Source organism: Arachis ipaensis, chromosome B01, assembly GCF_000816755.2.
Source record: "Arachis ipaensis cultivar K30076 chromosome B01, Araip1.1, whole genome shotgun sequence".
In the NCBI taxonomy this organism is placed as follows: Eukaryota; Viridiplantae; Streptophyta; class Magnoliopsida; order Fabales; family Fabaceae; genus Arachis; species Arachis ipaensis.
This window is the reverse complement of record NC_029785.2, coordinates 56,458,927-56,469,589: the sequence shown is the minus strand read 5'-3', so window position 1 is coordinate 56,469,589 and position 10,663 is coordinate 56,458,927.

Here is a 10,663-nt window from a genome sequence, read left to right as displayed (position 1 = left end):
CATCTACTTGCCATCATATGCATTTGCTATGTTTCCATTGATGAACTTTTCACATGTAGTCATGACCATGTGTTAACGACATTTCTCTTTACCGTGCATTGATTATCACTTATACCATCCCCTTTCTTGCTCTAATCCTTAAGTTTTAAAGTTGCTTACTTTTTCCCTTTTTAGGATGGCCACCAAGAAGGGTAAAGAGAAAGCTGCTCCCAAAACACCAGCAAGGAGAGGAACCAAGAGACCTCCAACTAAGGCGCCTCCATCTACAAGCGTTAGTTGGAGCAACCCGTCCACTTGCACATCTCAGCATGCACCGAGGACGGTGCAATCTTTAAGTGTGGGGAGGTCGATACCGATCTCCATGGGTTAGTTATTTTCTTCTCAACACCAATATATTACTTTATTTGTTAGTTCATTATTGCATTTGCATGTTTAATTGCATGTTTGTTTGATTTTATGCATTTAGTTACTACTTGGTTAAAGTAATAAATTTCTTTTCAAGACTCTATTTTATAATATTTCACTAATTTAAATTGAAAAAAATTTTGTGTTAAAACTTGTTTGAAGATTGTAAATTGGAACATGAATTATAGCTAAAGAACACACAACCTGTGAGATTTGAGCTTAATTACATGGTTACATTATTTAGCCATAATATTTTATTCTTGTGTCACTACAAGAAAAAGGCGCATTTGTAACAAAAAATATTGTTACAAAACGTCGAAATTTTGAAACAAAAGTTTTTTGTAACAAAAAAAGAGTCCATTGCAGTAAGTCCCGTTACAAAAAGTTTTTGTAACGAAAAATGGAATTGTTACAATTCAATACCATATTTTATAACAATTTTTTCTGATACAAAAAACCAGAAGCCGTTACAAAAGTGGTAACAAATTTTGATCTTGAAAGTATTTTTCGTGACAGTCAATTTTTTTCCTATCAAAAAATTTTGTTACAAAATGTAACATGATTTTGTAACATTTTTTTTTTAGTTACGAAAGCAAATTAATTATTTTGTAACAACTTTTTTTATTACAAATTACATGCATAATTTACTAAATTATTTTTTAAATTAAATATATTAACGATTTTAATAAGCAAGTTTACATGTATATAATATGCAAAAACATACATAAGTCAAACAAGATCCTTTTAGCTAAAATTGTCTTGAAATAAAATAACATTAGCTAGTGAGTACATTGATTAGTTCAACCAAAACATAAAAATTCTAACATAAAAGTTCAACCAAAACATAAAAGTTCTAACATAGATTAGTGTCTCTATGCATCAAAACATTCTTGAGCCCTCAAGGTAGCATATGGTCACAATTTTAGCACTCCTGTAAATAAGAAAAACCGAAACAAAAAAGTTAGAAACAAGATATAACACTAATTATAATTTTTCCACTAAGTTTTATCCAAAATGTTTAGAAAAATTTCGGCAGAACCTCCCCTAAAACTTGGATATTTCCACCGTCTACGGTTCCAACAAACACAACCAATTCACAACTTATGTCTCAGTCATACCCAACCAAAATTTATCAAACCAAATAATAGGACATTTATCATTTTTCAACCATGACACAAGTAAAATGTGATAAATAGATCCATATACAAATTATACTAATATAAAATGGGAATCATCTACGAGTTCAAAACTCAGAAGTTAAAATTAACTAATTCCTTAAGAATATATTCTCAGAGTTTAAAACTAGCCAATCAAAAATACAAATTATCAAGAATTAATAATTCAATATATAAACTTGGGCTAACTAATCACAATTCAATCACAACTTAGTGAACAAATTTATTAAATTTACATAAGTATCAATTGTCAAACAATCAAATTTAGGACTCGTATAACAGAGGGCGGCATAGTTGATGATCCATCAGTGTCAGCAAACTAAGATAAAGAAATCAGATGATGTGCAATAATATTCAATTATTGAAGGAATACAATTAAAACACAACAAAGGCTCAGATAAGGCTTTTTTAAACCTGCTGAAGAAACTCTAAAAGATCAACATCATTTAAGTTGACACCTAAAATACAAAGTAACTACAAGCAATTACATAACACCACGCATCAGTAATATACTAATATGTAAAACATGGAAGGCATTTAGCACTTCTTGCAAATTGAATTTAAATGAAGTTTATAATAATAAATGCATGGCTCGATGCACTTCATTCTAAATAATTATTCAGTATTTTACCTAAACCAATGATATTGTTAAACCTTATATTCTAAATAATTTTTTAAAATAAAGTATGAGATTCACAAGTTCCCATGTACAAGCCATAATAAGCAATTAAGCATGACTTGAAATATAAGCAGGAAACAAAAAATTCAGCAGCTAAGAAACAAAGGCGAAGTATATCATGAAGCTCTCTAATCAGAAAAGTAAGCAATGTTTGCCGAAATCAATATCCTACTTAGTCCATCAGTCGGAAGGGCAAAAGAAAATGTAAAATGTGAAATAGTAATGTGATACACTCATACACTCAAACTTCCATTATTGAAATGAAAATACCTTTGAAAGCCTTTGTATACGCGACGCTGCAGCTTTGCGAACCACAACAGCATCAGATACTACTTCCAGTACATCCTCGACTAGCAAAGAGTAAGTACTCACCTAAAAGTATGGCAATCAAGAATTATAATTTGTAGACTAAACCTCTTAGGAGTCACAAATGATCAAAATGAAGGAATTATGACTTGGATTTGTTAACATAGGATGTAGACTTTCATTTCCAATTGGATTGGTGAAAATTGCATGCTATTTTGAGTTCTGAACTTGGTTTTATTAACCTTACAAAGAGGCACTAACTTACCAAACTTGAAGGCATAATTGATAGTCCAAATGAATCAAGCTCAAGTTCTTCAACAGCACCTGAATTGAGGCTGAATGTGTATCTACGCACCTAAGAGTTTAGACTTCCCTTATCAAAGTTTAGACTTCAACAGCACCTGAATTTAGGTTTTATCCATTGAAGATGAAAGCAGAATCTGCATCAAGAGATATTATAGATCAGACTAACATTCAAACAGAACACATAAGAGAGACAATATAGGATGTCTAGTAGTGTCATATCTAAAAAAGAAAATATTGTACAGGAGATATCCTAAATGCATTTGCAGTTTATAAGATTATAATTATTCTTAGTCACATTAGAGGTGAACAAGTGCATTAGTACCTTAGAATAATACTCAATTGCATTTTTGAAGTCCTTGTCTCCAAATGCAATATCTCCAAACTTTTTTGTGTTCAATATATCTTGCATTTGTTGTGTCCACTCTTGAAAAAAAGCTGCAACAACATTCTCGGTTAATTGACAAGAGAAACCACAAAGAAGTTGGCAGAACAAGATATACAATTATAGTCTTGTGAGAAATTACTAAGGGTTTGTGCTAATCAACATCTCAGTACAAATAGAAGAAGAAAAAACAACAACCAACATAGAAAGTAGATCCAGCCTTGTACACAAATTTATAGTCATTGAGAAAAGAAAAGAAAACATATAAAAAATTAATGGCTTAAGAAAAATGTGAAATGTTAAAACAAGAACAAAAAAAACTGAGACATGGAAATTGAACATTTTTGTACCCCTCTCTCCCTCCGCGAGCTCGCACCGATGACGGCCTCCTCGTGGCTCCATGATGGCGATGATGGAAAGCCTGCAGCAGACGCGATGGCAGCTCTCTCCCCCTCGGCGATCTCTGGCCTGACCCACGGCTTTTCTCTCCACGCATCTTCTCCCGGCGAAATCGACGGCAATGGCGAGGCTTGTGACGGCGGCTTCCAATGGTGACTGCGGCGGACATGAACGACGCTGGTGGCAGCTGGCTTGACGGCGACAACTTCTCTCCTCTGTTCGTGCTTCTAGTGGCGGCGGCAAGGATGGGTTCGACGTCAGAGACCCGACGAAGCTAGCAGCGATGGCTTCCCCTATGCCCACGAGCACAACGGCAGTAATTCGTGGTGAGGGCGAAGGTAAAACGGCGAGGCGACGAGGAAAGCTCCCTGCGTTCGACCTCTGTCTCTCCTCTTCGTCGACAACGCAACAACCTTGGCAGTGCGGCGGTGGTGTGCGACGGCGGCGGCGAGCTGCTCCCTCCCCTCTTCTCTCTCAACCCGCACTCTCTTTTGTTTTTCCTTTCTTCCTGTTCTTCTTTCTATTCTTTGTGTGTGTGGGTGAGTTGTGTGTGTACTGTGGGTGAGGGTGAGTGTGAGAGATGAGTGTAGTGTTAGAGTTTAGGGTGGTGTGGGGTAGTTTAGGTATTTTTATTAAAAGTAGGGTTAGTAGTGTAATTTTATGAAATAATTAAAAAAATAAAATAATAATTAAAAATCAAATTAAATATAAAATTTCTATCTTAAAAATACTTTTCAAATTCAATTTGTAATTTATTTTCACTCAAATGCTAATTTAAAAAAAATATTAGATATAAGTAAATTAATTTTTCTTTATTTATAAAATAAGGTTAAAAATCTGAATATTTAAAATTAAGACATATAAAATATTCACTATTTTTCAATTATAAAAACTCTAAATAATAAATAAGAATTTACTCAACTTTTATATAAAAATCTCTAAAAATATAATCTTAAATAAATATAATACATCATAAATAATTTATTAATAACTTTTTAAAATTCAGAGTTTTACACAATCATAATACAAATTTCTTAAATTAAATTGTATAATACTTCTATTATTGAATTTTAATTTCAAATAACCAATTATAAAATTTGCACAAGAATATTAATTAATTTAACTCCAAATATTAATAAAACTAATTTAATTACTCTTAATAGATTAGTTTATAAAATAAGAAGTTTAAATTAATAATAAGTTATAACTTTTTCATGATAAAAGTTACTTAAATTAAGCTATATAATTCTTTCTTATTTTTCAATTACTAAAATTACGCAAAATATTCAATTATAATAAAATTACTTAAGAATCTTAATTGATTTATAATGAAATTATCTCTGAATCTATTTAATTATTTCTAATAAAATAATTTCTAAAATTATAAAGTTTAAACTTAATAAAATAAAATCACAATTTATTTATATTTAGATTTTCAAAAATGCAGGATGTTACAAAATAAAATTATTTTGAAAAAAAATATATACACAATTTTTTTACTCTTAAAGTGTTGAACATTTTGAAAAAAAAAATTATTATAAAATATATTTATATTTTGTGACAAATAATTAACTTGTTACAAATAATATTGAATTTTGTGACAAATTAATTTTTTATTAGAAAACAATTGGAGTTTTTGAAACAAAAAGTTGTTTTGTTACAAAACAATTGGAGTTTTTGAAACAAAAAACAAAATTTGTTACAAAATATTTTGAATTTTTGTAACCTTTTTTTTGTTACAAAATATTACAATATTTTGTAACAAAATACCATCTCGTTACAAAAACTAACATAATTTGTAACAAAATAAAACAAGTTGTTACAAAATATTATCATGTTTTGCAACAATTTGTAATGTTGTTGCAAAACATTATTCTTTTGTAACAATCACATATTATTATTACAAAATACCATTTTTTGTAACAATTTTAAATTTGATACAAATTTTTTGTTACAAATGTTCCATTTTCTTGTAGTGTGTGTTTCCTTCTCTATAATTGCAGACTTTACTTTGTTCCATTCTATATGTCCACTATTTAGTGTATTTACATGCTTGCATATGATTGAGGCCATTACTTGTTTTAGCTCATTTATCCCAAACAGCCTACCCTTTTATGTCACCCTTGTTAGCCACCTTGAGCCTTTTTATCCCCCTTGTTCTATATTTTACCACATCACTAGCCTTAAGAAGAAAAATAAATTAAATACCCCAATTAAATTTTTGGTTAGCTTAAGATAGTGTGTTAACTAAGTGTGGGAAAACTGTGGGTACTTGGGTTAATGAAAGTGTACAGTGTTTAAATGATAACATATTGGGAATTTGGGTACCTATTCATGTGAAACCAGAAAAATCAAATATCCATGTGCATTGATATGTTATGATTTGCTTTTATATATAAAAAAAAAGAGAAAAAAAAATAAAAAGAAGAAAAAATAATAATAATAATAAAATAAAAATATATATTTCCAGCATAAATAAATAAGTAATTAAATAATGGGACAAAATTACCCCAATGTTAAGTTAATAAAAAATCAATGCATATGTGATAATATTAAAGAAAAGTTGATACATGAGTATGATATGCAAAAATGAGAATTTTGGGTAGCTAGGCATGATTCTAGAGTTATATAGAGTATGTGTGTATAGGTGAAGAGCTTAGGTTAATCAAAGATTCATATTATAGCTCACTTGGCCATACATATATCCTCACCTTTACCTTAACCCCATTACAACCCTGAAAAGATCTCATGATGTTTGCATTGGTACATTAAATATTTGTTGATTGGTTAGATGAAGAACAAAGTTTAGAAAGCATGATTAGAGAAGAGTAGAGTGAATTACCCTATACACTTGAGAGATTAGAGTGCACATATACTACCAGTGAGGGTTCAATGATTGATTCTATGTTCCCTGCTTTCATGAGCTATATTCTTACAAGTTTATTTGTCTTTTATTGTGTGATTTGAATTAGTGAAATCCAGTTCATATTTGTCCTTAAAAGATTTGTTTACTTTTAACCAAGTAGGTAGAAACATCTTAGCATGTAGTTGCATTCATATAGATAGGTTGCATTTCATACATTCTACCATTCATCTTCACTCCTTTATAGCTTCTCTTGAGCTTAGCATGAGGACAAGCTAATGTTTAAGTGTGGGGATATTGATAAAACACTATTTTATGGTTTATCTTATGCTCAATTGAGTGGTTTATATAAATTCTTTACTCACTTATTCATATGATTTGCATGAGTTTACATTTTTCCTTCCTGATTTTGTGCTATGATTGAAAACATGCTTCTTTGGCCTTAAATTTCCTATGTTTAATCCTCTCTTATTACCATTCAATGCCATGATATGTGTGTTAAGTGATTTCAGGATTTATAGGGCAGGAATGGTTTAGAGGATGGAAATGAAGCATGTAAAAGTGGAAGGAATACAAGAAGTTGAAGAAATTGTTAAGCTGTCTAGTCTGACCTCTTTTCACTCAAACGGTCATAACATGAGCTACAGAGGTCCAAATGAGGCGGTTCCAGATGTGTTAGAAAGCTAATGTCCGGGACTTCGAAATGATATATAATATGATATAGTTACCCTAATGATAAGTGATGTGAATACGTGATTCACACGGACGCGTCGCAGTGACGAAAAACCAGTGTGCCAGATTTTGTAACCAGCGATTTCTGGGCTATTTCTAGCCCAGTTTTCGGCCCAGAAAACACAGATTAGAGGCTATAAAGTGGGGGAATCTATCCATTCATGAATCATACTTTCATATTTATAATTTTAGGTTTTAGATGTAGTTTTTAGAGAGAGAGGCTCTCTCCTCTCTCTTAGGATTTAGGATTAGGATTAGAATTTAGGATTTCTATTATGATTAGGCTACTTTTCTTCATTCCAGGTTCAATGTTCTTTTATTTTATTTTCTATTTTTATTTATTCTATTACTTTAATTGTTATTTATCTTTTCAATTCGGCTTATGAACTTCATGTTAGGGTTGATTTCTTTATTTAATATAATTTGAGGTATTTCAGATTTAAGATTTCTTTCTTTTATTTATGTTACTGTTGCTTCCCATCTGAAGGCATTTTTATTCGAGTAGATTTTCTCCCTTTTTGCTTTGGTTAAGTAATTGGTAACACTTGAGTTATCAGACTCAACAGTTGATTGAAAATTAAGATTGCTGATTGATTTGGATCCTCTAAGGCTAGTCTTTTCATAGGAGTTGACTAGGACCGAGGAATCAAGTTAATTAATCCACTTGACTTTCCTTTGTTTATTAAGGGTTAACTAAGTGGGAGCAATAACAATTCTCATCACACCTGATAAGGATAATTAGGATAGAATTTCCAGTTCTTATACCTTGCCAAGAGTTTTCTTTATAATTATTAATTTATTTTTCTTGCCATTTAAATTACTTGTTCCTTATTTCAAAAACCCAAAAATATACAATTTCCATAACCAATAATAAATCATACTTCCCTGCAATTCCTTGAGAAGACGACCTGATGTTTGAATACTTCGGTTATAAATTTTATTGGGTTTTGTTACTTGTGATAACCAAATTTTTGTACGAAAAGATTCTCTGTTGGTTTAGAAACTATACTTACAACGCGATTATTTTTATAAAAATTTTAAACTAGTGGAAACCTAATCGTCAGATACTAAGTGCAATGAGTGCTATAGTTTTGGTTGTTGTGAATATGTGAATAGTGTGAATACTTGATTTTTGTTTGTTACTTGACACTAATTGGTAGATGGCACCTCTATCTAAATAGTAGTAGTAACTAATGTTTTTATTTGTTTAGTCCTAGGTAAATTGAGATAGTTAGGGTATATATTCATTTGTTCATTACTTTTATTAATATCATTGAGTCTTATATTTTCATTTCACCATGAGCTATCACCCTTTTGGCTTGGATTTTGGTTGTTATCATGTTGTAGGGGATGACAATACCAGCATCGGATCGCATCAAAGTATGGGAGGCCAAATTGAGGGAGGGTCGCAAGCAAGTAATTCTTGGCAACAAGGATCTTCGCATGGACCCTATGACCCTAATGCCTATCAACCTCTCATACCTAGTAGAACACACCATCATTACAATTTTTCCCCTCCACATGTTCATGCTCCATATCCTCTACATGAAATACAATCACTATGCTCTCAAGTCCCTTTGCCATTCCCACCACCAATTCCTCTTCATTTACCTTACCGATCACCATACTTGGAGCAACCTAACCTTCACCATCGTCCCACTCACTTCAACCTTCCTCATGAGGAGAACAATCTTCAAGCCTTCATTTAAGAATAACGGGAATTTCAAAGGAAACAAGACAGTTGCATGGCAACTCTTGCCGAGGTCTTGTCCCATTTAACACTTCCCTCTACTTCTAACCACCTTACTCCTCCACAACTTGTGACACCTAGTGGTCTACCCTTGTCGCCTCCATCAACCCGCAAGTCTAGCATCGATGCTATAATTCCAAAAGGAAGTGAGCTACTTGAGAAGATAGACCCTCAACCCACTTTTGCCAAAGAGGAGCCTAATGATGAATTGATTGATAGGGAAGAGAACTCAGGTGAAGACAGAGAAAAGGAAAAACTCATAGTAGACACCCAACATGAGCTCTGAGAAGGTTTAATTGTTGAAGGGAGCTCAAGAGTGAGAGAATTTGATGACGATGATGAAAGTACCTCACCAATCCTCATGACCAAGAGGATAAACTATCACACCAAGAAGCAAGAGAAGATTTGAAGCTTCTTCCACCTCATGTTAAATATGCATTCCTTGATGAGGAACATAAATTTCCGGTGATAGTTGCAACCGATCTTTCCAATCAAGAGGAACAACAACTCCTTGAGGTTATCAGGAAGTACAAGAAGGCAATTGGATGGAGCCTAAGTGACATTGTAGGAATAAGACCTCAAGTGTACCTTCATAGAATTTTCTTGGAAGAGGGTGCTAAGCCAATCCGTCAACCGCAAAGACGGTTAAACCCCACAATCTTTGATGTAGTCAAGAAAGAAGTAACTCGCCTCTTGGAAGCGGACATCATCTATCCCATCTCAGACAGTGAGTGGGTGACTCAGTCCAAGTGGTGCCAAAGAAAGCTAGGGTAACCATGGTAAAAATGGAATGTGGAGAGCTTGTTGCAACCCGAATTCAAAATGCTTGAAAGGTGTGCATTGATTACCGCCGTCTGAATCAAGCAACACGGAAGGACCATTACCCGTTGCCGTTTATTGATCAAATGTTGGATCACTTCGCAGGTAAATCCCGTTACTGCTTCTTGGATGGATATACTGGGTACTTCCAAATTCATATAGCTCCTAAAGATCAGGAGAAAACTACCTTCACTTGTCCCTTTGGAACGTTTGCATATAAAAGAATGCCGTTTGGCTTATGCAATGCACCGGCAACGTTCCAAAGGTGCATGACAAGTGTTTTCTTGGATCTTTTAGAAAATTACATGGAAGTATTCATGGATGATTTCAGTGTTTATGGTAGCTCCTTTGATGATTGCTTAGGGAACTTAGCTAGGGTACTAGAATAGTGTACCAATACCAACCTTGTATTGAACTTTAAAAAATGTCACTTTATGGTGAAGCACGGCATAGTATTCGGTCATATTGTATCTAGGGACGGAATTTCCGTAGACCCAGCTAAGATTGATGTCATTTTGAGTTTACCTTACCCCTCCTCGGTGAGGGAGATCCGTTCTATTCTTGGTCATGCAGGTTTTTACCGTCGGTTCATCAAGAATTTTAGCCAAGTTACCTTACCTCTCTCCTGCCTACTTTAAAAAGATGTGGAATTCTATTTCGATGAGGATTGCAAAAAGGCTTTTGACAAATTGAAGGATGCGTTGACCACAACCCCTATTGTGCGAGACCCAAATTGGAACCAACCTTTCGATATCATGTGTGATGCCTCGAATCACGCCGTAGGTGCTGCACTAGCACAGCGCGATGGTAACGCTCCTTACACTATAGCAGATGCTTCAAAAACCTT